The 27,424-nt window shown below is 44.0% G+C and overlaps 1 long non-coding RNA gene and 1 pseudogene across 1 annotated transcript; one reads left to right on the top strand and one right to left on the bottom strand.

Moving 5' to 3' along the window:
- Positions 1–9,190: 9,190 nt before the first annotated feature.
- Positions 9,191–25,724, bottom strand: LOC136454481 (uncharacterized; annotated as a pseudogene).
- LOC136451893 (uncharacterized) lies at positions 21,573–22,027 on the top strand. Its single transcript, XR_010758672.1, has 3 exons — positions 21,573–21,663; positions 21,770–21,823; positions 21,935–22,027. It is a non-coding gene; the product is annotated as an uncharacterized lncRNA (long non-coding RNA).
- Positions 25,725–27,424: the final 1,700 nt, after the last annotated feature.

Raw genomic sequence — 27,424 nt, 5'->3', positions numbered from 1 at the left:
CATGCATCCCCGAGTGAGGCCGTGAGTCCGTGACGCATGGGGATGGCGGAGGCAAGTCGTGACTCATCCACTTCATCCTCTCGTCCATACGCAAACCCTCCTCCATTCCAGCCTTCCAGGTAGGAGATGGCCAATCCAGCCGACGAAGAAGCAACAGCAGCAGCAGCACGCACAAGGCACAAGCGCTTCAGAAGCTTCAGCAGATCGATCCGCGTCCTGTTCCGCGCGCGACCACGGTGATGGCGATGGTGAACGCACATGACCGGCCCATGCCGTGCTGCCTCGGAAGGAACAGCGACCGATCCAGCTCGGCAACTCGCACCTGCTATGGAACAAGCAGAGGCGACCGAATCGGTCCGTGTCGCGCGTGCCAGGATTCTGATCTGCCTTCACCGGCGCTGTGGCTGCGGCGCGGCCACGTACGCGCGCAGGGGTCGGTTTGCCGCTTGTTCCGGACGGGATGTGTGCACCGTTGCTAGTGCTGCAGACGGGGCCATGTACAGCTTGCTAGCCTACAGAAATCTAGCATGAGGTGGTTCTAGGCTTCATTTAGCTAGCCTACAGAAATCTAGCATGAGGTGGTGGACAACATGTACAGCTTGCTGCTTGCTGGTAGCTCGCCGATCGCCATGCACTTCATGTGCACCCTACAGTAACAGGTTCGTACTTATGCAAGAATAAACCAAACAGCTACCAGGGCTAACTTTGCCATGCTAGGTAGTGTTGCAGTCGCACACAGTTCATCAGTGCCATTCATTCAGTCATTCATTCATTCTGTGTAGGGATGAAACTTTGCTTTTATTTAATCTGGTTGTTGCGTCGACTCTGAAGTCTGAACATTTCATATAGGGATATATATTTTATTTAGTGAACCAGATCATTTTCACAAATCGTTTGGCTAGCTGGCAAGATCGAAATTCTTTAAAGGGAGTCAAAAAAAACATGGTTTTATATGAAAAGATACCATAGAAATAGATATGTTTTTAAATAAAGTATTTAAACTTTCTATGCATGAAGAACAATTCAAATATGCCCTCTAATACTTCTAGATTAGAGGGGGAGCAAGGTATGAATAGAACCAGGAGAAACTACGGGCCTGTTTGGAACGCAGGAATAAAAAACACAGGAATAGGAAAAAACACAGGAATGGGGTGAGTGTGTAGTGGTAAAACAGAGGAAAGAAAAAACGCGGGAAATAACTAGAAGGGGTGTTTGGAACGCAGGAATCCATAACACAAGAAAAATACAGGAACCACAAAAGATTACGGCCATTACTCCCATCGTTATCTCCTATGCAGTCTTTGTCCTTTCTCCAAACTGCTTTCTCTCTCACACACATTGTTGCGTGCGCCTCGGACTTTAACAAAAAAATGGATGGAGAGTGGAGGTTTAGATTCCTGTATTTTGTGAAGCAAAGGGAGCCCTTCCTGAGGAACCGGAAGAAGCATTCCTGCGTTCCAAACGACGTGTGACATCATCAAACCAAAGGATTGTCATTCCTTCAAAATTCCTTTACAAATACTCTAATCCAAACAGGCCCTACTTGGTGGTGATTTTGATCCTACATATAAAACCAGAAATATTACAAGCACTTATAGCTAGAGCCAATTCTATTTTTTTTCCCGAAAGATCCGTTACCGGCTTTCATTGATAAGAGGTAGAGCCAATTCTGTCCATGACTGTTTGACATGGTTTCTAGTGATTATAATGAGAATCCAAACAGATTCACCCATCTAAGGCCTTCTTTGGATCAAAGGAACTTCAAAGGAAAAGTAGAGGATTCTCATTCCTATGGATTTGAGCACTGTAGCATTATTTGGAATACAGGATTGAGGCATAGGAGAAGTAAAGGATTTTTTCCTATGCTGTTGGTTTCACAGGGAAAACAAAGGATTCGTAACATCAGCTCTAAGCTCTTTTTTTCATTCCTTCACGTAGGATCGAGGCAAAGCCTGGCTTCACGACGATAGACTGAGGCTAATGTACAGTCATTTGTGTAGAACGTTGATGATTACCATTCATGATCATCTTTTAATACCAAATCTCTTCTATGTTTCCTGTGTTTTTCCTAGAGCTCATCCAAATGACTTTTCCTATTCAATTCCTGTGTTTTGAATCATTTGTTTTAAACATGCATTCCTATACTATTCCTCTGTTTTTCTTATTCCTATATTTTTTCAATCATGCGTTCCAAAGGAGCCATTAATGGACCCTAAAATGGACTAGTCTAAAAGAAACAAACTAAGCCAACGGTTTAACTATGTGTGCACGCTCAGCACACACAAACAAGCTCCCCTCCATCTCAGAGACCTTACTTAAATTCAGAAATCAGAACTGAATTAATTCTCATTCGATACGCTTGCAATTCCATCAGAGTTCATCCCTCTATAATGCACGTCACACGACAGACGATTTAATTTCCTGAACACAAAAGAAAAACAGATAGATACTGTCATTGGGTATCTGAGTCTGAGGAGAAGCTACCTCCAGACAGCAGAATGAATGAATGTTCCTAGCTACTAGCTTGAGTTGGAGAAGCCGGAGACCGGTCGATCGAGTGGTCTGCCTCTCAACAGTGGCCGATGTGTAGCAAAATCGCCTCCACACTCAAACGCAAAAAGGAGGCGGGATTGGGACGTCCTGTCACTGATTATTCTTCATCCGATACAGATTGCAGGCAGAGCCACTCCAGTGTGCAAGCGATCCAACTGAGGCCTTGTTTATTTTTTTTTAGATAATGGATAGTTTATACCCGGCTTCATCTATCAACTGATAGAATCAGGCCAATTATTACAACGTCTCGCCCAAAAACACACACAGACTTCAAAAACAACACATTTGCCGCCAGCCACACTGGTAACCGAAACAAAATAAAGTTTAGACTAAACATAACCAAGACGTCTTGTAGATAACCATCCATTTGAACTAAAAAACTGCGGAGCTGACGATTCTAGGTGCTGTCCAACTAGGATCAGCTGATCCCGTTGATCATCATGCCGCTGCAATCTTGCCCACTGTCGAAGCCAGTGCGTTCCCTTGAAGAGTACCTGTAAGAAATATTTTAGTTTGCATTTGTCAAAAACCACCTCGTTCCTTGTTAACCAAATGGGCCGGCAAAGTGCGGAAGCTGCTGTTAATAACAATAAATTATACTTTTGGTTCGCTATCTTTGACCATCTAATAAAAAGGTCATTTCTATCTCGGGGGGGGGGGAAGCAATACCAAAAAGTATATGTATAGCACGCCATAAGTATTTGGCATAAGCACAGTCTAAAAAGAGATGTTATATGGTCTCCGGATAGTGACAGAAGCAGTACTGCATGTCCCCATTCCAATTACGCCTAACTAAGTTGTCCTTAGTTAAAATTACACCTTTTTTTAGGTACCACAAAAAAAAAATTTATTTTTGTAGGTACTTTAATTTGTCATAAATCTTGTGACACTCTAACCCCATTATTAATTAACACAGCATACATGGACTTGACTGTAAAGTTCCTAGATGCATTTAGACTCCAAACAAAGACATCCCTTTGCTCAAGTAGGTTAATATCTTGTAAAGAAGCAACAATTCTATGCCAAGCCATTAAGTTCGCCCCCACTAAATTTCGTCGAAAGGAAATATTTAGTGGGATTGTACTAAGAACCTGTGCCACAGAGTCTTGTTTTCTTCTTACTATATTAAACAACAAGGGAAATTTGTCTTTGAGAGGTTTATTTCCCAACCAAGTATCTATCCAGAACCTAGTTTGAGACCCATCTAACACTTTGAACGAGCCAAAGTCCATAAAGACATCCTTGACATTCATTAAACTTTTCCAAAAATGAGAATCTGTTGGTTTCTTAACACAACTCCCTAGAGTCTTATGTTTTATGTATTTGTTCCTTAATAGTTCCTGCCACATACCATCTTCATTTAAAAGTTTGAAGAGCCATTTACTTAATAAACATCTGTTTTGTATATCCAAGTTTTGTATGCCTAAACCACCCTGGTCTTTGGGTTGACATAATATCTCCCATTTGGCCAATCTATATTTCCTTTTGTGTTGGTCATTTTGCCAGTAAAAACGTGATCTAAAGCAGTCTATTTTTCCTAACACGCCTTTCGGCAGTTTGAAAAAAGACATCATGAACATCGGTAAGCTAGACAGCACCGAGTTTATCAAAACCATTCAGCCCCCCACAGAAAGCATTTTTCCTTTCCATCCACTAAGTCTCTTTTCAATTCTCTCCTCAATTACCTTTCAATCTTTGTTGTTTAGCTTCCTTGTATTCATGGGAAGACCAAGGTAGCGAAAGGGGTATTTTCCAATAACACATCCAAACAGCTACGAATAAAACTCTTCATGATCTTTTGCTTTGCCAAAACAAAAGATTTCACTTTTGTGGAAGTTAATCTTAAGCCCTGATGGTTGTTCAAAGGTGGTAAGCAAAAGCTTCATATTTACCGCCTTTTCGGCATCGTGGCTCATAAAAATTACTGTGTCATTCGCGTATTGGAGGATAGACAATCCATCCTGGATTAGATTAGGAATAACCCCTTCGACCTACGCTGCTTCCTTTGCTCTAGCAATCATTATGGCGAGCATATCGACCACTATATTAAATAGTATGGGTGACATGGGGTCACCTTGCCTTAAGCCTTTTCTAGTTTGGAAGTAGGACCCTAACTGATCATTCACCTTAATATTAACATTACCCCCTTGTGTGAATTTTTGTACCCATTCACACCATTGGTGTGAGAACCCTTTCATTCTCAACGTTTGTTGTAAGAAACTCCAATTTACCTTATCATATGCTTTTTCAAAATCAATTTTAAAAATGACCCCATCCTTCCTTTTGGAATGAAGTTCGTGTATCGTTTCATGGAGTATTACTGCTCCCTCCATGATGTTTCTCCCTGGCAAAAAAGCCGTATGTGTTGGTCTAATTATCTTCTGGGCAATGGTAGACAATCTATTGGTTGTGACTTTAGTAAAGATTTTGAAAGATACATTCAGAAAACAAATTGACCTGTATTGCCGAATCACTTTCGCATCCTTCTTTTTAGGTAAGAGGATTATAGTTCTAAAATTAAGGCGATTCAAAGGTAGGTTTCCTTGATGGAAAATCCGTGAACAAAGCCATCAGATCATCTTTTATAAGGTTCCAGAATACTTGATAAAACTCTGGAGGGAAACCATCTGGTCCAGGTGCCTTATTATGTTCCATTTGAAAAATTGCCGCCCTCACCTCTTCTTGGGAAAAGGTATCTGTCAAGTACTCATTTTCCAGCTGAGAGACCTGAGGAATGCCATCAGTCTGTGACTCATCCAACATGATGTGCGAGTTGGGTGAAGGTCCAAACAGGTTCTTATAATAGCTGGTGATATGCTCTTTAAGTTGAGCATCGTCAGTTATTATATTATTTTCATCCTCAAGCTGAAAAATACGAGTTTTCCTGTGTCTACCATTGGCTAGTAAATGATAATATTTAGTATTTGCATCACACTCTAAAAGGTGTTTGACTTTAGCTCTTTGGTACCATTTGATTTCCTCCTCCCGAAGCAATTCGGCCAGCCTTTCATTTAGGACATGTTTTAAATCTAGTTCCCCTTCACTAAGTGCGGTAATTTCTGCCTTTTTGTCTAATTCATCCAGCTTGTTTAGTATGGCAATCTTTTCCTTCTTGTACGCACCACTGACACTCTTTGCCCATCCTCTGAGGTACTGGCGAAGCCGTCTAATCTTCGCTTGCCATCTCTCTATAGGTGAGCCATCAACTAGTGTACTGTTCCACACATCCCTAACCATCTCACAGAAACCATCTCTCAGCAACCAACCTAATTCAAATTTGAATTGAGGTTGATAAGCTGACGATGGGTTATTAGTGGATAAAAGTAGAGGTGTGTGATCAGATATTTTTCTAGTAGGCCTTGTTTAGTTACTCTTTTAAAATTTACTCTCTATCTCATCAAATGTTTAGACACATGTATAGAATATTAAATATAGACTAAAAAATAACTAATTTCACAGTTTACGACTAATTTACGAGACCAATCTTTTAAGCCTAATTAGCTCATGATTTAACAATGTGGTGCTATAGTAACACATATGCTAAGGACGGATTAGTTAGGCTTAATAAATTCATCTCGCGGATTACGGATTCTGTAATTTATTTTTTTATTAGTATTGAACACCACATGTGACACCCTCACGTGACACTCGATGTAACACCCCAAAACTTTACACCCTAGATTTAAACAAGACCTCTGAATAAGAAATGTTTAGAAAGGGATGAAAGTGACGTGCGTCCAAAATTTTAGGGAAAAAACACCACCACCACGGTTTGATTTGTGTCCTTTTGACATTTTGCGACCGGCACAACCTCCCCACTGAAACTAAAGGCTTGTTCGATCCATATGTATGGGAAGCAATTCAGGTGTCAAATTAGTTTATTTTTTACTCTAATCCATATCAATTGTGAGAGATTGAGTTTATTCAAACAAATATTTTAAAAGTGTTCAAACCATTTTTTTTTACCCGTGAATATAGATAACCTAGTCCTTGCCGGCAGGGGCCCACGTTTTTTATGGCCCACCCGTCAACAAGCTGAATTGATTAATTTTGATGCTAGTTCATTTTGCTAAGTCCAAGAAGTGGCAAATAAATGAGATGAGAGATGAAGACGTCCGTGTAGAATATGATTAGAGAGTTTCATAAGCATTAAATAAGTTATCAGCTTAGCAAATATATTGATATGGCACAATGTTAATGAAAGTTAATGAAGAGAGAGATGAGCAAAGTTTTCATACAGTGAAACTAGTGTACACTGTTTTCAATACTTGAGAGTCAAACCCCCATTGAGACTGATAGCGGAAGCGATAACATTAATAACTAGTAATTAATAAGTATACTAAGTCATACTCATTATGGTTTGTTCTTCTAATTGATACTAAGTTTGTAAGAAAAGATTAATATGAGGAGATAACCTCACCAACTTTCATGAGGAGGTAACCATATCTAGCTGTCCAGTTCCCATCCCTCTATATATACCCGAAACTGAACCATTCTATCCATTATCATCCCTCTAACCAAGGAAAAAAAACAAGAAGCATCACATCCCTCCAATTAAACAGAAATCTTGATCACCATATCTCTAGAATCAGGGATGCCCATCCCACTATGTCTCCCAACCAAGTACAAGCGTATATAAGTTGTCATATAGGACAGTCGTTTCCCCCTTTCTTATACTTATTTTTATTTTTCCTCGTCTAATATAATCTCGGCAAAACTCTTGCCGTCTTTCTAAATAAATGTGCCCTGACAAATTTCCAAACAAACCATTATATTCCATACATATATATTCTTAAGTGGTTGCCCCCTTATTATTAATCGCGAAGCGATCATACAGCATCGTGGAAGTTGAACACATGAGTTGTAACGAGCAGGAGGAAATGAGTGTAGACTATAGAGGTGCCCCATTTTGTGTAACACGTACTTTGAAGAAAGGGGTATTTACCTGTATGTCATTATAAAAGTTCGAAATGAGCTACGTACCATTGAAATTTTGAAAAGTTCCTCAGTACCCTTGCTTGAAGTTTTTTTTACCTACGTGCCACTTTCGTTAGTTTTCTGGATAACGGCAGTTAACGTCCAACGGAAAAGACGATTTTGCCCTCAGTTATAGAATGCATCAAAATTTTCATTCTTTCCTCAGGTGCCACTATAACTTCCTGTGATTCAAAAAACTTCACTTTTTTCTCTGTACCATTATGAAAAAAAATCATGGTAACAGCTTGTACGTGTGCATGTGAAAAACTTTAATAATTATAATAAATTCGAAATGCATCCAAAATATTCGATAATTGTGACAACCACAATAAGTATTTTAACTAAACACATTCAGACATAAACGAGGTCCAAATTTATCATGACGTGCATAGTCATCATACACTCTCTTGTAACTGATATTGACTTTCCAATCATCCTTCATTCTTCTCCTAAGTTCTTTGGCCTGAACAGTTGGGGCCTCAGCTAACCAATCCTTAATCTTCTCACGAACCCAAAACTTGGTAGCACCCTTCACTCTCCCACTCCTACTACTTTGACAAACCTCCTACTACTTTGACAAACATGAGGAGAATGGTTCGCCTTTACCTACAAAGTTCAGTTTCAATCAGACTAAAATAAATTCAGAAATATAAACAAAGTGCTGAAATAAATTCAGAAATACAGACAGGCAATTTCTTTTTTATTTATTTTAGTAGTTTATACATATTTCTGAATTTATTTCAGCACTTTGTTCATATTTCTGAATTTATTTTAGTCCGATTGAAACTGAACTTTGTAGGTAAAGGCGAACCATTCTCCTCATGTTTGTCAAAGTAGTAGGAGTGGGAGAGTGAAGGGTGCTACCAAGTTTTGGGTTCGTGAGAAGATTAAGGATTGGTTAGCTGAGGCCCTAACTGTTCCGGCCAAAGAACTTAGGAGAAGAATGAAGGATGATTGGAAAGTCAATATCAGTTACAAGAGAGTGTATGATGACTATGCACGTCATGATAAATTTGGACCTCGTTTATGTCTGAATGTGTTTAGTTAAAATACTTATTGTGGTTGTCGCAATTATCGAATATTTTGGATGCATTTCGAATTTATTATAATTATTAAAGTTTTTCACATGCACACGTACAAGCTGTTACCATGATTTTTTTTCATAATGGTACAGAGAAAAAAGTGAAGTTTTTTGAATCACAGGAAGTTACAGTGGCACCTGAGGAAAGAATGAAAATTTTGATGCATTCTATAACTGAGGGCAAAATCGTCTTTTCCGTTGGACGTTAACTGCCGTTACCTAGAAAACTAACAAAAGTGGCACATAGGTAAAAGAAACTTCAGGCAAGGGTACTGAGGAACTTTTTAAAATTTCAATGGTACGTAGCTCATTTCGAACTTTTATAACGGCATACAGGTAAATACCCCTTAAAGAAATCAATCAAAGCAGCATGAGTGGGTGGACAATGCCGTTATATTAACACAGCAGTTTTGCATTCGCTCACTACAATCCAAATAAACAACTTAAGCATCCACATTTGTACTGCTACTGTACATAGCGACAAGTCATGATCAGAAATCCACCGGCAAAAAAAATGGCAACCTCGTGCGCGCATGTACATAGTTCACTTGGCGTCGCCGCCGGCTGCTTGATGGCGTGTCACGTCCGGACCGGCACGTGAGCGCGGCCGTGGTGGTGGTACCGTGACGCGCCGTCACCGGACCTCTTGGCTGCTGCCGCGCCCGGGTGAGCCGGCGGCCGGACCACCCACACTGGCGTGGGCCCCACGCTGACAGCCTTCTCGCACCGGCAGCTGCTGAGGAACCCGCCACCGCCGCCGCCGCTCTTCTTCCGGCGGGCGCTGCGGGACATGGCGGCGGTGAACCCGGCCTCGGGGGACTCCGGGACGACGTAGCGGAGGTCGTCGACGCAGCACGCGGACGCGGCGCTGGAGAAGTTGGCCACGCTGGCCGCGTCGAACGCGCCACCCTCGGCCGTGGCCACGCTCCACACCACGCTCGCCTCGCTCGCCGGGTACATGCACTCGCTGAGCGCCGGCTCGGCGGCCACCGCCGCGGAGACGTAGGGCAGGTCGTCGTCGGCCGAGTTGCGCCGGCTTCCCCGCCCGCGGTACGTGGTCGGGTACGAGGAGGACGCCGCGAAGCTCTCCAGGTCGAACAGGTCCGAGCTCGCGTCGCTCATCGCCTCCTCGTCCACCACCAATGCCGCAACCGCCGGCGGGGCGCGCGGGAGCACCCCAACGCGGCCCGCCAGAGCCACGGCGGCGGGCAGAGGGTCCGCGAGCATCACCGAGTCCTCGTCGATGGGGCGGAACACCTCCAGCGACACGCGCGGCGGCTCGTCCAAGATGCCGCCGCTCACGACCCTGGCCGCGCCGAGCGCTGGGAACGTGAACCCGCCGGAGCTCAGGACGCGGCGATCGATGTCGGGATTGCTTAAAGCGGTGAACGGCACGTCGGCGGTGAGAGGGAACGCGCGGCTCCCCGGTGTTACTGTGACCTTCACATTGGTGGGCTATGTGAGACGGAGAGAACGAGGTCTCAGGGAAACAGCCCCCAGCGGTGGCACATACATCTTGTTGAAATACAACAAGAAAATAACCATAAACTACAAACAAGGATCTAGCAAACTAACTACGATACACATACAGGCATGACGGGGAGTAAACCCCGGGAGTCAGCTAACCAAACCATCTAACACCCTTCCTCAATCTGAGCCACTTACAAGGTTGAGATTGGAGTAAAACCACTTAATTCGAGCAGCTGAAACTGGCTTCGTGAACACATCAGATAGTTGATCTCCTGAAAAAATAAACCTGACATCAAGTAGTTTCTTTGCTACTCGTTCACGAACGAAATGGAAGTCAATTTCGATGTGTTTGGTACGTGCATGGAAAATTGGATTTGCAGTCAAGTACTTCCGCCTAGGTTGTCACACCACAACCGTGCAGTTCTCACATGAGGAACACCAAGTTCTTGTAGAAGTTTCTGTACCCACATCATTTCGACAGTAGCGTTTGCCAATGCTTTGTATTCAGCTTCAGTGGACGAACGAGACACTATAGCTTGCTTCCGAGCACTCCAAGAGATGAGATTACTACCCAAGAACACTGCAAAGCCTCCAGTAGACCTTCTGTCATCCACATAGCCTGCCCAATCGGCATCAGAAAAGGCACTAATGATCATGGAATTTGACTTGCTGATTTTGAGTCCAGTGTTCCAAGATCCCTTTATATAACGTAGAATCCTTTTGACGGCACTCCAGTGAACCATTGTGGGAGCATGGAGGAATTGGCACACCTTGTTGACAGCATAACAGATATCTAGCCTGGTCAAAGTAAGGTATTGCAGCGCCCCTACCATACTGCGATACTTTGTAGAGTCTTCTGTACCAAGTTTATCTCCATTAGTCAAACTGAGTTTTTCTGAAGTTGCCAACGGTGTGTCAATGGACTTGCAATTACTCATGCCCGCTCTGGATAAAATGTCGGATGCATACTTCTGTTGAGACAACACTAACCCTTCCTGATTCCGTTTAACCTCAATGCCTAGGAAGTAATGAAGATCACCAAGATCTTTAAGAGCAAATTCATGCTGTAGATCTCGAAGAAGAGCATGCGTAGCTACAGTGGAAAAACTAGCCACAATTATGTCATCCACGTACACCAAGACAAACATTGTGTGACCTTTCTTATGATAATAGAACAAGGACATGTCAGCTTTTGAGGGCATGAAACCAAGCTTCACCAATTTGCTGCATAAGCGAGCATACCAAGCTCTTGGAGCCTGCTTTAATCCATAAAGGGCTTTATCCAATTTGCATACATAGGATGGATGAGTCTTGTCAATATAACCAGGTGGCTGATACATGTACACTTCTTCTTCTAGCACTCCATGTAAGAAGGCATTCTGGACATCAAGTTGTCGAAGAGACCAACCTTTAGACACTGCAATTGACAGAACAAGTCTGATAGTCGCCGCCTTGACTACAGGACTAAATGTGTCCTCATAGTCAATCCCATACCGTTGCTTGAACCCCTTAGCAACCAAACGGGCTTTGTATCTGTCAATGGAGCCATCTGCTTTCTTCTTAATTTTGTACACCCATTTACATCCAATGATGTTTTTCCCTTTAGGTTTTGGAACTAGGTGCCAAGTTCTATTCCAGAGAAGTGCTTGGTACTCACTGTCCATGGCAGATACCTAGTTCTTGTCACCAAGAGCAGCTGCTACAGTGGAAGGCTCACCAACCGTAGAAGTGACAAGGTTGCACCATCTCACTGTCACATCTGTATATACCTTGGGTTTGCTTATCCCCTTTTGCAAACATGTAACAGGGCACTGTGGGGTAGAAGTAACAGCAGGATCCACGGCCATAGATGATCCAGAGGGGAGGATCTCCGATGATAGCAACCCTCCCTGGACGGGATCTGGCTGTGGTGTGTCACCACCACCAGTAGCAGTAAGCCCAGGCGGGGACGGCGTAGAAGATCCGGCAGCTCCTGTCGGCGTCACTATAACACTACATACTTTTGTCGACACTTTCTATTGTAGGCAAAGGGCACCTTTGTCGATAGATAACCTCCCACGAAAAGCTTCACCGACAGTTTAGAAACAGTCGCGCTAGAAGCCGTGGGCGAAACTTTTGCCGACAGTTAACAGAATCCCTGACACTTTATGTGTAGGCAAACGGTCTACCTATGCTGACAGTTAAAACCTTTGTCGACAGTTAACTCTTTGCCGACAGTTAAGACCTACGCTGACAATTAAGACCTTTCCCGACAGTTTATATGTTGGCAAAACCATTTCCAAACATTTTATAAAACATGCCCTCATCAGCAAGTAAACCGTTGGCAAAACTATATAGCAAATATAGATATCAATTCAATTTGAATGATTTGACAAATCCACTTTTGTTCATAGAGAAGGCATCACATTGAGCAAATTCACTTGATTTTATAGAAATAATATATTAAATATTTCATACATACATCAAATGGATATTGCAAGTCAAAGTGATGATCATAGTACACAGAGCCATACATATACAAGTCCAGGATATAGACGAGCCACTAGAAGACATATATAGACATATACTATAAGTCTTGTGCTAACTGATTATGGACAAAGTTAAGAGATGACCCTACTGACAAAATGACCTCCTTCGTGAAAATGTGCGTGCAAGATGACCCTGCATACCATTCACATGCCTCCTTACAAACTGTTTTGTGGCCTTCCATCCATCTTGCGCCTTTAGCTGCTGCCGAGCCAGCTGAATGGCATTCTCCCTTGATCTTGCTTTCCTTCGTTCGCGGATGCTGAGATATAACACAAACAAAACCTTGCTATGAAGTCACCAACGCCTTTTGCCAGTTCAACATCAAGAATATTCACAAGGCTGGCAACCTAAGGTCAACATCAGGAAATATCAAGTAACTGCACAAAAATAAGCTAAGGGCAGCTACCACATTAAACAGTATAGACACATGAATCAGTATTACTTTGTGACAACTTTTTAAAGAGGAAAGTTATCACATTTGATTCATATTCTATCATGACAACCATAATCTAAAAGTTTGGGATTTGTTGTGTTAAACAAACTAGAACCTTGTGAGAAAGTTTAGTTTTTTCAGCAAACAATATCTATGAATTGGAGGGTGTGAATCATAACATAAGTTCATAACAAGCTCTAAATATGTATTGATCCTTATAATGTATGTAAAGCTGGTAATGGTGTGAAATCTGATCTGAACCCACCCCCAATCATTAGTGATGATCTCAACCTTAAAAACCAACCCAACCAGCAAGCAAACTCATCGCTGCATCTTTAGACTACGCCTGCAGTTCTTGCCGTCCATGGTGCACTTTAAAAGTAGTAGGATCAATCGCTGTATGGCAAAGCCACAGCATAACAGCGCTTGCGCTTTAAGTAGAAGCGATCAGAACCAATATATATGGCAGGCGAATTCTTGCCCCAAATATTACTTATTTGAACATGTATGCATGATACATGTATTAACATATACTCAAAATATTGAAATATAACAGAACCACCTTAAAATCAAAAGTGCAGAAGTTCTCTAATGGAAACTTGATTCATCACAGCCACTCAAGAGTAGTACAAAACTACTACAACTAGTAATAGTATGGCAACCTATACCATTGCACCTACAGCCTTCTAAATGTGTAATCTGAACTAGAACAATAATGCAGACTAGGATGCCGTAACAAAAAAATCACATGAATTAGGAAAAAATTATACTCCTATTTGCCAATGAATTTTAATTAGTAGAATCAAAATTTGCACAAAGATGGTACTGAACTTTGTTGTACCTCCAGCTTTCTTGATTGTGCTTCAGCCTTGGCGCTCTCCAGGTTAATCCAAGCCTGGATCTTTGCCTCTTCCTCTTGACATGGTTGCTCTTCTTTGTTTACTCAGCTGCTGCCTCACCCTCTTGTCCCTGGATGAATGAATCTCAAACAATAAGTGATCCACCACAGGAAACATAACAGACACTAATTAACTAATTAACCTCAATGTATATAGTAGACCAGAAGGAACAAAAATGTTGAAATTATTTCTAATGAGCTGAGCTGCTCATCCAAACTTTGATTGACCAAGAATGCTTAATTGTTTTAAAAGCCTATTCTCTCTCAAGTGTATCTAAGTACACAGCTGGACAGAAATTGTAGAGAGAACATTCAGAGCACAAAAATGATGCAGTAGCAGTGGTTTTATTCTTGCTGCACTAATTTCGCTGAGGGTTCAGCTGCTATCATTTTCCTAAAGTCTAGGAGTTCATAACATGTCAAGCATTTGTACTTTTCTGTACCTATTTGGAAATTTCTCTCTGTGGCAATGAAAAGATCATGGTTACCATTGACTGTACTATGGAGAGAAAAGGAAGGAAATTTAGAATAAATGTACATGCCAAATTAAAAATATTACATTTTGATTTAATGGCTCCTTCTCCTTCTCCTATAACTAAAGCTCCTTCTCCTAGAGCTCCCAAACCACAAGAATCCAATACAATGGCCTGTACAGGAACAAGCACTTGTCCTCAATCCTGCATACCAAAAGCAGAATTCATTTGCCATTCCAGGAATAAAAGAATATAATCATAGTGCTTACATTAGATAGCTATAAATGACATGATAGTTCTCTTAACTCTAACAATATGTCTCGAGAAGCATCACTGGATTGAACATGCTCATGTACACTTAGTGAAGAAGCTTCAGTGCAAAATATGTCCTCTGTACCCATCCTTAACTGTTTCAAAGGAAAAAAGAGTTACAAAGTTTGTCAATACATTACAAGTTACAACAGGTAATTTCAGCAGAAAATATGACTATACAAATATATACCTGGTATGTCAGCTCTTAACCAATCTTGGGTACACATCAGTGCCTCGAAAGTGGTTGGGAGTAAGCTACAACGGTTTTTACCAACCACTAGTCCAGCAGTGCTAAAAGCCGATTCAGATACCACAGTCGACACTAGAACACATGTCACGAGCTATTTTAGATATGATTGGATATATTGGATCATATAGTTTCCACCAAGTGATGATGTAAAATGTACCATCTCCTATTTCAGGATGTGAAGGGTCCTGATTGAGTAAGATAAGAGCACAGTAATATAACGGAGCCCTGATTGAGTAATTTTAGTTATCTGTCCAACGACTCCAACCTACTCAATAATGATCCGTGAGTGAAAGTGAAACCCTGCCAATACTTGTTCTTTAGCACAGGGAGAACAAAGATATTTTTTAGTCCCTCAGTAGCATATGATGCATGAGGCAGTGATAATGTTTCATATGGAGATAAAATACAGTAGATAGTGACTAGGTACAATTAACATATTGACTGCACATAGAGTATATCAGAATAAATAACTAAATCCAAAAATCCCAAGTACTTTTTTTTAACGCAAAAAAATCCCAAGCATTATGATTTATGATGCAACAAATTTGAAGTTTGAACGCGAAATCAAATACTTCCAACATAAGAACTACTGGACTACTATGCAGGTTAATTGAAATTTCTTGACCCTTGACTCAATTTCAAAAAAAATGACATGAAATTAGATCAGGGATAGCCTCACCGTTGCTTGGCGTGGAAGATCCTCTTCTTTGTCCCGCATTCGCTATGGCTGCCTACTACGTCAGACTGACACAGCCACTGCATCATCCTCAAGGTGCGACATGGGTGGACGAGTCACTCCACCGCTGGCCCCTCTCCACTCCACTGCCTCACCACCGCCGGTGCCGCCCCATGACCTGGGGGTGACAGATCTGGCCACCAGAGCACCGGATTCGCCAGCCCAGGCCCTGGAGCATCCTAGGCCAGCCCCGTCGACGCTGCCATGTGAGGAGGAAAGGGGACGACGGAGGGGAAGAAGTGGAAGAGAAGCCCGCCGCTGTCACCACCACCCTATGCCTGCCTAGGCCTCTGGCTGGCGCCATCGCAGTCACGGCCAGGCGGCCTCATCGAGCCCCACATGGCTCGGGCGAGGCAACGCTCGCCAGCCCACATCATCACGTGCCGCCACTCCACCAGACGAGTGGAGAGTCCCGTCGCCGCCATCCTGGGTGGCCTGCTCCACCGGCAGCGCAGCGGGAGAGGGGAGGGAAGGGGAGGGGGTGCGCCGGTTAGGGTTGGTGGCGCGCCATTGGCTAGGGTTGGTGGCGCAACGGGAGAGGGGAGGGAAGGGGAGGCGGCGTAGCGGGAGAGGGGAGGGAAGTGGAAAGGGAGTAAGGAATGAAGGGTGGACCTCCTGTTTTAGTGGCTTAGCCCTTTCGTCGGCACTTGGACAATGGTTTAGGTAGGCTACAACGACACTTTTTTTGTCTAAAAACTTTTGCCAACACTTTATGTGTTGGAAGGAGAAACGCCGACATATAAGTTGTAGCCTTACATTACTATTGCCGACAGTTTAAGTGACGCTAAAAAAGTAAAGAATTGCCAACACATTATGTGTGGCCAAAACCCTTGATTTACCAACAGATAATTGTAGGGAAAGGTGGGTTGTGGTGTAGTGCGTGCTGGAGTCAGGGACGATAGCTGGTGGTTGTGCAGCAACAGGCAAACCCAACGAGGTGTTGCAGAATCCAAGGTGGATCCATCAGTACGAGGAAGATAAGCCGCCGCTAGATCCACCTCGCTTTTAGTGCCAGCCCTGTCTTGTAGTGGCAGCAAGAGATGTCGTTGTTTGAAGACCAAAACAGCACCATTTTCAGCCGACTTTTCTCCTGCATCTTCTGTAGTATAAACAACACTAGGGACAGCATTACTAGAAATAGGTGAAGACAGATGTTGATCACGCAACAAAGCATCCCCAAAACTAGCATTAGGATCGAGGAGAGATGGTGACAGGAGGGCAATTTCTGACCTAAGACGTGCTCCGACATTGGGGTGAAGAGTAGAGAATGGAAATACATGTTCATCAAACACAACATCCCGAGAGATGTAAACACACCCTTCGGTGGGATCCAAGCACTTAAAACCCTTATGCATATGGCTATAACCCAAGAACACACACCGTTTAGACCTATACTGTAGTTTTCTGGAGTTGTAAGGCCTCAAATTGGGCCAAACTGCACACCCAAAGGTACGCAAGAAGGTATAGTCAGGTGCTTTCCCATGGAGGCGTTCAAAGGGGGATTGGTTGTCAATAACTTTAGAGGGGAGTCTGTTGATGATGAACATAGCCGTCAAGAAGGCTTCATCCCAAAACTTCAATGGGACAGAGGCATGTGAAAGGAGTGTAAGACCCATGTCCACAATGTGACGGTGTTTTCGCTCAGCCGAGCCATTTTGTTGATGAGAGTGTGGACAAGATACGTGTGAAGAAAGAATTCAATGATTGGTATTCTCCACCCCAGTCTATTTGAATTGCCTGGATTTTATAGTTGAATTGCCTTTCAACAAGATTTTGAAAGTCTCGGAAACATTGGAAAACTTTGGATTTATGACGCAAAAGATCCATATGAATTTACTGTAATCATCGATAAAACTAACATAATAAGCATGTTTTCCAACTGATGTTGGGGCAGGTCCCCAAACATCTGAAAAAGAAGTTCCATAGGACTAGAAGACACACTACTAGATCTAGGATAAGGCAACTGATGGTGTTTGCCTTGCTAACACGTGTCACAGACATTATTATTGGACTCTCTAAAAACAGGAAGATTGTGGCGACTAAGTATTTGATGAACAACTTGTTGAGATGCATGACCTAGCCTATGATGCCACAAAGAGCTAGATGGCTTGATAGCAGCAAGCCCTTGCTTATTGGATGAAGGCTTGAACGGGTAGAGTCCACCTTCACATCTGTCGGTGTGGAGGATTTTCTTCGTCTGTTGTTCCTTGATGAAAAAATGAGTTGGATGAAACTCAAGATATGCATTATTGTCGCGAGCAAGTCGGTTAACAGATATAAGACTTTTACTGGCCTTAGGAACATGTAGTATGTTGTTAAGATGAATTGATCTAGTTAGGGATTGCAATGTAGTGTGACCAATAAAATCTATCTTCATACCTGATCCATTAGCTGCGTGGACTTGATCTCCACCGGTGTACTTGTCACGCACTGAGAGCTTCTCAAGCTCCCCAGTAATATGATCAGTGGCTCCTGAATCCACATACCAATTAGTATCGACCCCATAAGAGGTCATGGCAGAGGAGGCAGACTTCTATGGCGCGCCTGTGAATGACGCGTCGAATCGCTTGAAACACCGCACAACGGTGTGTCCCTCTTTACCGCACAGCTAGTAAAAAATGCCTTGCTGGAAGCCGGAGCCACGGCCGCCACCGTCGTGGCCAGAGTTGCCATGGTCGCCGTGGCCGCCACCATTGCGGCGCCCGCCGCCGCGTCCACAAAAATGCTGGCTGCCACCACGGCCACCCCTTGCAACAGCATTGGCGGAGGACTGCTGTCCACCACCACGTAGATCCATCCATTGTTCAAAACTCACGAGCTAAGTAAACAGTTCGCTCACCATGATTGGCTCCACGCGCGCTGTCACCGTGGACACCACTGGGTCGAACGGCTCGTCTAACCCAATCAAGATGTATGACACGAGTTCTTCATCTTCGATCTTCTTGCCCGCTGACGCCATCTCGTCGGTGAGGCCCTTCATCTTGCCAAAGTATTCGGCAATTATGGCATTGCCCTTCGTCGCGGTCGCCAGGGCCATGCGGGTGGCGATGACCTGCGCTCTAGACTACGCTGCGAACAGTTTCTCGATAGCGGCCCACGTCATCACCGCCGTTACCTCGGTATTAACATGCCCGAGGATCTCTTTGGAAAGAGATGTCAATAGGTAGCTCAAAACCTATTGGTCTTTGGCCACCCAGAGGTCGTACTCCGAATTTGCCACAGGCGGTTCCTTTTCATCACCGCTCTTGGCGGCAAGGAATTCTACTAGTGGTTTGGCCATCGGCTTGATGAAGCTCGTAGCCTAGGCGCCTCTAATCATCGAGAGGACTTGGGCCTGCCATGACTGAAAATTGCTCCTCATAAGCTTTTCAGTCACATGAATGAAAGCAAGGCCGAGGGAAGTGGCAGGAAATGATGAGGAAGAAGAAGACATCTTCAATTCTCCATGAGGAGTTTTTAGGCTCTGGTACCATGTGAGATGGAGAGAACGAGGTGCACATCCTAGGGCCTCGGTTGCGTGTTAAATAGGCTGGGGAACAGCCCCCCAATGGTGGCACATACATCAGGTGAATACAACAAGAAAACAACCATAAGCTACAAACAAGGATCTAGCAAACTAACTACGATACACATGCAGGCATGACGGGGAGTAAACCCCGAGAGTCAGCTAACCAAACCATCTAACAGGCTCCTCCTCGCACTACACCATGACCCACTTTTCCGTACACTTAGGTGTTGGTAAATCTAGGGTTTGAACAACACATTTTATGTTGGCAATTGTGTCATCTTTTAGCGTCATATAAACTATCGCCAAAAGTACCCTAAGGCTACACCTTATATGTTGGCGTTTCTCCTACCAACGATAAAAGTGTCGGTGAAAGTTATAGACAAAAAAATTGTCATCGTAGCCTAATGCATCCACTCTCAAAGTGTCGTTAAAAGGGGTAGGCGCAAGCCCAATAAAACAAACAGTCACCAGGCCCCATCCTCCCATCCACCCACATAGTCACGCTGCCGTAGCCACCGCTCCAACCCCACATACGTACGCCGCCCAAGCCGTCGCTCCAGCCGCACGTCGTCGAAGGCCGATGGAGACAGCGCCACCCAGCCATCGCCGCCCCAGCCCGCCATCACCCTAGCTTCCCATAGCCCCAGCCCATCGTCGTCCCAGCATCCTGCCACCCCAGGCCATGACCCCAGACCCCGCCGCCCAAGGGACGGACGCTGCCGTAGCCCTCTGTCACCCCAGCTCCCCGCCACCCTAGCCTACCGTTGCCCTAGCATCCCGCCACCCTAGGCTGCTGCCCTAGACCTCACCACCCAAGGGACGGATGCCACCACAGCCCTAGGCCATCATCGGTGAGCAAGAGGGCTACCACCGCTGCATCCCTATTCCCCTCTGCATCCAGGTGCATCACCTCACCATCCCTTTCCTTCCATCCCATTCCCATGTGTGCTAGGGTTTGGGGAGGCATCCCTTTCCTTCCATCCCATTCCCCTATGTGCTAGGGTTTGGGGACAACTAATTTTCTTGTACTTTTTTTCTTGGTGGTAGAAAGGACGAGACAAATGTGAGAAAGGACTAAAAGATTCAAGGTTTGTGTTGCTTCTCTTGCCAAACTTTCATTCAATCTAGATCCACATCTCTTCCCCTCTATGGAGAAGGAACCCGATTTAGATGCGATGTTTACTTCTTTAGTTGATTTTTGCAGAGGAATCAGCTGGATTCAATATCTTGTACACATCACAATCCATCACTTGCATGTAAGTTTTGTTGTGCCGGATCTGCAACTTATTTCAAGTATTAAGACAAAATTCACACTGATGGCAATTCATAGTAATTTTACTTTAGTCCTTTATGTGAAAAACATGCTGTGACTGTTCTATATAAAAAAGAGAGAAGTGAATCAATTGAACTTTAAGCTGCAAGTGCAAGTATACGTTAGTCTTGGAACTATTGAAATGCATACATGTGTCCTCGTTGCAAAAAGACCAGTTCTGAGTTTTTCTTTCTTTCTTGTGCATGTTGATTAATATCCAATAAGGAAGCAAAGAAGGATCAGTCATGCAGCTGGCTCTGCATCAAGAATCGTATTTATGTGTTTGAGTCACAATAGTTATTGCACCATGGAAAAGGAGCTACCTATGAGGTTTTGGATCTTCTATTTTGGGACATGACGGATCATAAATATGCTCCAAGTTTTGTAGAGCCCAAGAGCAGCGAAGGATTAGGTTGTGTACATCTGTTCTTTGACTAACCTACTTCCTAACAAGTTACCTTGCCTTGCCTGTACTGAAGGTTTGGAGTGTTACACGCTATGAACTCAGAAAAGGTGCTTTCAATTATGTGAATTAGATTACTTCTTTTCTAATGCTCTTTGATTGGACTTATTATTGAGCAGGTTGCAGTAAGATTTTGCTAGACTACGATTAGGCTGCTGCAACTTGGCAATTCTTTGTGTGAACTGCAATGTCACTGAAGATTTGGAGGTATGGGAAGGTAAATTTCTTCTCCCTTCTGCTGCATAGAATTCATCAATACTAGAAAACCATCTGGGCTTTAAAAATTTCAAGTTTGCTAGGTAGGTTTGGTACTTTCTATATATTGGTTCCTAGATCTTGAATTCATGTCAGCTGGTTATTTGTTAACTAAACGACAAACTCTACATATCCACACCTAATTCCTACCTTTTGCTTGGTAGGGAAAAGGTTCAACCCAGAATCATCTGGGCAAGCTCTCCTCAGCTATAGGAAGCCTAAGCTATCTTGAGGATGTGTGAGTATTCTCATGGATATCCTTTGTCAGTGCTAGTGTTTGTATACGTCTAACAATTAGTTTCCTATTTGTTTCCCTGTTATGGTCTGCTGGAGAACATGTAAAATGGACCAATCCCAACAGAGATTGGCAATGTAGTAAACTCCGTGGATCACCTTGAAAGCCTCCTGAACTTGTGAGTGGAGCATAAGCCTATCTATGACAGCTTGTTTTTGTTGTTGTCTTGTGTCTTAAGGTAATTCTTGTTCAGTTTGTGCTCGTTGTGTGCTTATGTTTTTCAGAAATTTGTCATATAATAATGTGGTGGGTGCTGAGATTTGTGTAATACGATGCAAGTAAGGCTGCAATTCTTATGTTTGTGCTTCTCTAGAACATAATTTTCTCGTTGGAAGTATGGCACATAAAGGAAGTTTATATATAAGTTTTTTTTCGTGCTCTTGCTGCAGCATAGTCAGAAGTCGTTTCATCTGTGGTTCTAATGTGGAGCATGATTGTAAGAGACTGAACCGATGGCAATGAAGTACCAACATGGAGAGCCGACAAGTAAGACTACAAACTAGTCTTCATCTGCTCTTCTACTGTCATTGCTTGATTGGTATGCTCTCCTTTTCTTATGAACTTTGTCTCTCCATTTGGCATAGAATTGCAGGTTGTGTGTGATCTGTGATGTGATGATTTGGATTTCTAAAAACTAGACTAAATTTTCCCTATAGATCCTGTTGATGGCTTGTGGTGAGACGATTTTTTAGCATCAAGTGTAGTGAAATTGATTTAATTTGGGCAATTGTTTGGCAAGATCATTATTTTTTTGTTGAACAACCCAATCTGAATTGAATGATTTTTTATTTTGGGAGTAATATTTCACTATTTTGACATTGCATATTTTGGGAGTAATATATCACTATTTTGACATCTTATCTCATCGGTGTTGGGTTCGATTCCAAACACCAGGAAATTCATGAAAAGGGTTGTGGGTGGGCGGCGCTGGTGCGGAGGCAACGATAGCGTGCGGGGTGGGCAGTGGTGATGAGGGGAAGAAGAGATAAGGCTGTCTGCTAGGGTTTACTGATGACATGTGGTGTCCAAGGAACTAGTTAACGGTGACCAAGTTTATTGAAAAATATATTGACATCTACAATACCAGATAAATGCATTATCAAAACATATTTCATGGTGGATTTAATGAAACTATTTTGATGTTGTAGATTTGGTGCATTTTTCTATGAACTTGGTCAAAGTAAGAGAAGTTAAACTTACGGCAAAACTAAAATCTCCTAAATTTGGGAACGGAGGGTGTATATACTACCATGCTGCTTATTATTTAGGTATTGGGAGCCAGGAGTAGTTGATTTGTGAGTATGTTTCCAACTACCAAATCCTGGTGGCACCCTTACACACATGTGGGTTAATTTAGTGGTAAAGAATGTTCCCTTGTATGTGTTTAGTTTTCTGATTAGGGGCATGCATGGATTGATGAGTTTGTTGTGCATGTGTAGTGGCGAATGTGTGTTTGCATCTTTAATTGCCAAGAAAAAGTTTGCTATTTGGGTTAACACTAATAATGAATAAAGGGGGTGAAATGGACTTCAGTTCACCTGACTCCATAGTGTATGTTGTTGCCTTTTGTGGTAAGATTTTACATATTACAGTCAAGTATTTCTGAACTTGTATTTGTTCACTTAGTGCCAATTTGATTTGTTTTAGATGTCTCTTGAGGACGATAATTGGGTTCTCAAAGATGAACTACCCTACTCTGTGGAAGCTTTATCAGAAATCACTATGGATACTCGTACCAAGGTGCTTCACTTATTGTTCTCAGTTGCTCTGCTATTAGCACTTGTGAATGTTAAAAAACACTTTGCCTGGCAGTATAATCTTCTATATTTTCCTCGTCTCTCCTTTGTTTGGTCTCTTGTGAATGTTAAAAAATACTTGTACCTGAGGTTAAAAAATACTACTATTAGCTCTTGTGAATGTTAAAAAATACTTGTACCTGAGGTTGAAGCATTTTTTGACAACTAGGTCTTTCATGTTGTAACTAGAATATCCTTCATCACTGAAATGATATAAAGCCCTCCCAAACGTTGATGTAAAAGAAAGCATGCTTTGAGCAGCGTGCCTTTTTTTCTTCCCTTTTTTGCTGTACATGGTAAGAGCTGGACTATGGTACACTTAGGCACCACCTCCTCCACACAAAAGCTCATCAAACCTGGAACTCACTATGACACTAACTATTGTACAATTTCCACTTTAGCATGGAAGTAGTTTTTTTTATAAGAGAGTTTCCTTTGGTTTTATAGAAAGCAACTAGAAGCAGTTTAATAAAAAAAGACTTTATCGAACTTTTCAGTGTGCCTATTAGTGTCATACTGTCATTTGTTGCAAGCACCAGCATAGTGGTTGATTCCATCTGGAATGCTTGGTATTTTGAATGGTCCAATAAAGTTTATCGGTGGTTAAACCCATAGTTTGTTGCCTTAGTAAGTCAGACTTTGGTGGTCCTAGAGATTATTCTTGAAATGTAATTTTTGTTTGACTTCTTCTACTGATAAAGTCACAGAAGATGCTTTATTGGTTACAGGTTATGTCTCATAAAGGCCACCGTATACATCTTCCTGGGACTATCCAGCAACCAATGCTCCTCGAGCTCATGGAATTCATCAAAGGATTTGTGGTCTCTTAGCTTTAGTCATAACCAATTAATACAAGACTTCTAGTATGTCTATACATGTCTGTAACTGACTAATCTATATCTTGGACCTATATATATCAAGTTGGTGTACGTATGGAAGATCTAATATATTATTTATACAAAAATCAAGTGAATTTATTCAATGTGATGCCTTCTATATGAGTAAAAGTGGATTTGTCAAATTATTTTAATTGTAATTATATCTATGCAGTTTTGCCGACAGATTTTTTTTTGGCAGGGTATGGTTTGTAAAATACCTTGGAAATGGTTTGGCCAACATACAAACTGTCGAGAAAGGTCTTAACTATCGGCGTAGGTCTTAACTGTCGGCAAAGGGTTAACTGTCGGCAAAGGTTTCAACTGTCGGCGTAGGTAGACCGTTTGCCTACACATAAAGTGTCGGCGATTCTGTTAACTGTCGGCAAAAGTTTCGCCGACGGCTTCTAGCACGACTGTTTCTAAATTGTCGGCAAAACTTTTCGCGGGAGGTTATCTGTCGGCAAAGGTACCATTTGCCTACCGTAGAAAGTGTCGGCAAAACTATGTTGTGTTACAGTGTCGATCGCGGCTCTCGGAGGAGACGGAGACGGTTGTTTCACCTTAAAGATGGCGCTCTCCAGGCACTCCGCTACGGCACACTGCAGGCTGAACTTGGCGTGGAAGTGCGCCGTCGCCGCCGGACTCCTCGGCTTGGACGCGACGTCCACGGTGACCGCCTTCCTGCCGGCGCAGGGGCAGTCGCGGCCGAACAGCGTCCAGCGCGGGCCAGAACCACCACCGGTCCTCCTGCTGCCGCGGTAACCCTGATCGCTGCCATATCCCGCCGCGGCGCCGGCGCCGGCGCCAATGCTCCCCGTCTGCTGCTGCTGCCTGGCCGCGGCCAGGTGCCCGGCAGACAGCAGGCCGGACCGGCTGTTCCAGCTGGCCTCCGACGACGCGACGGTGCGGCCGCTCTGGCTGGCCACGTCCGCCACCGCTGGGACGGACAGCCGCGGCAGGTCGTGATCATGATCAGGGAGAGCGAGCGCGGGCGCGGGGATCATGGCGGCGTCGCGCCTGCCGACGTCGGCCGCGCTGAAGTAGCGCTCGGCCGTGAAGATGCCAATCTCGACGCCGCTGGACCGGCCGCGCCGGCGCGATCCTGTACCTGTCCATGCGGTTGCGGCTCTCTCTCCATCTCGCTTGTCTCGCAGTGAGAGCGAGGCACTGTTCGTGATGAGACGGGGGGAGGGAGACGGAGATGGGGGCGTGATTTGTAGGAGCAGGAGCGCGGATGCAGCCAAGCGAGTACAGACTGGAGGACGGGGATGGCCGATGGCGAGCGTGCGAGGGGAGGAGTACGGAGCGATCAGCGAGTGTAAGCGTCCGTGCCGTGCCGCGGGAAATTGCTTTTTTAAAAGCGTGTGTCTCTGGTCGCGCGGCAGGCGTCGTGAGACGGGGACGCCGGCCGCCGGTCCGCTGCTGCGTGCGGCGTGCCTCGGCCCAGCCAGCCGGCCGGGGCGATCGGGCGAGCGAGGAGGAAACCTACACGGTATTCCAAGCATGCACGAACCTAGTAGTTTTCTACTCCATCACTCAACAAGCATGATTTGCATTGGATTATTTCGGTTCGATAATCTAACGCACAAGTGGCAGAAGTGGGCGTTGATTGTGTTGCTACAGGCCTAGAATACTGGCTGACGAGAAGTGACAAGACAAGCGAGGCCTTCGCCTTGCGTGACAAGGCTGAAGAAGAGGCACGTCAGCCTTACGTGCATTTCAGCATTGATCTAAGGAGTCTCCACACGACCGACAAGACCTATGGCGTCCAAAGCAAATTGTGATGACGATACTCTTCGCTCCACGGTACTTGAGGCCCTATTCTATTTTTATGAATCAAAACCCAAAAATCAAGCTCCATAAACTCTACTCATCAGCCTCTCAAATCGTACCCTCAAGCCTTGGTTCCGGAAGCTCACTCCAAGTCCACCTACCCTTCTGTTTTCATTTTTTTCACATCCGCGCCCATACAAGCTCCTGCCCGGTCCACATGCGCCACTCCCGCGCCACCGCAGTTCCGATTCTAATAGTAGGTTCTGTCCTCCTCATCGGCCAGAAATCGCTTCTCAACATGCCTGTTGTAATTGTAAAACATAACTCTATCCTGAAGAAAGAAAAGCTATATATACGTAGGAGCTCTACGTTGTAAATTACCAATATTCAGATAAATAAAGAATAGTCATCATATCTTATGTCTATTTGTTCTTCTACTTTCATCTATTGTGTTGATTATGAGAGACGGAGAGGGGAAGGTCCTAACCGCTAGCAATATGTTTCATAACACGTTATTAGTACGACAAGCTCTTCGTCGACATCGCCGATGAAGTCGTCGTCGATCTTCGATGCCGACGCTTGTATCGTCGACGTCCCGCGCCGCGACTACTTCGACGACGTCGACATCCAGACGTTGTTAGCGGAACAGATCTACTACCTCTACCTGCTACTGATCTGCACTACATTGACATACACCGTCGACGTCAAGCAGGCAGTTCTACGACAATACCAAATGCCCTACGCGATATTATCTACTAACCACTGCCCTACACGGCATGTGAGGCATATCAAATTGGCATCCTACAAAGTATGAAAGAATTGCAGATACATACCGCCAATACGGATCTTGCAGATCAAATTGCGTTTGTCTTACCATCGAGTTGGGCAATTATGTTTTTTTTTGTCGCAATTACTATGCATGACGTGTGCATAAGAATTTCTACCGGAAGTACATATGCAACTACGTGCATGCTGCGTGATTGCATCTAGAAGAGCTGAATTTTGGGTTAATAAAATAAAAAAAAGGAAAGAACACGAAGGGTTTTTTTTATTTTTGTTCCTGGCTCGCACGTCAGCAACATCATGCGCTGATCGAGGCACTAAGCTCCATTACGAAGAGCATGCGGCCGCCACCTGCACTGCACGGACCGAACGCCGTCGCCTGTGCATGTCTGCGCATGACTCATAGGCCACTAGACAGCAATGTCGTAGGCAGGCCGCCGCACCGAGCATGCTGAAGCCCGGAGACTTCCGCAATTCCACGCAAGACTCGCACGCCCGAATACCTCATGTTCCCCAGACGCAACACGCACACCGCCGAGCAGCTGCATGTATGTGCCGCGACCTGAAGTTATAGATACCGTGGCCTGGCCTGAACGCCACCTCTGGACGGTGCAAAAAGCACCTCCACAAAGCTCGCATGTCATAAGCC

This window comes from Miscanthus floridulus, chromosome 5, assembly GCF_019320115.1.
Source record: "Miscanthus floridulus cultivar M001 chromosome 5, ASM1932011v1, whole genome shotgun sequence".
Lineage (NCBI taxonomy): Eukaryota > Viridiplantae > Streptophyta > Magnoliopsida > Poales > Poaceae > Miscanthus > Miscanthus floridulus.
Note: the sequence above shows the minus strand (reverse complement) of the source record. Positions and strands in the feature narration are given on the sequence as shown.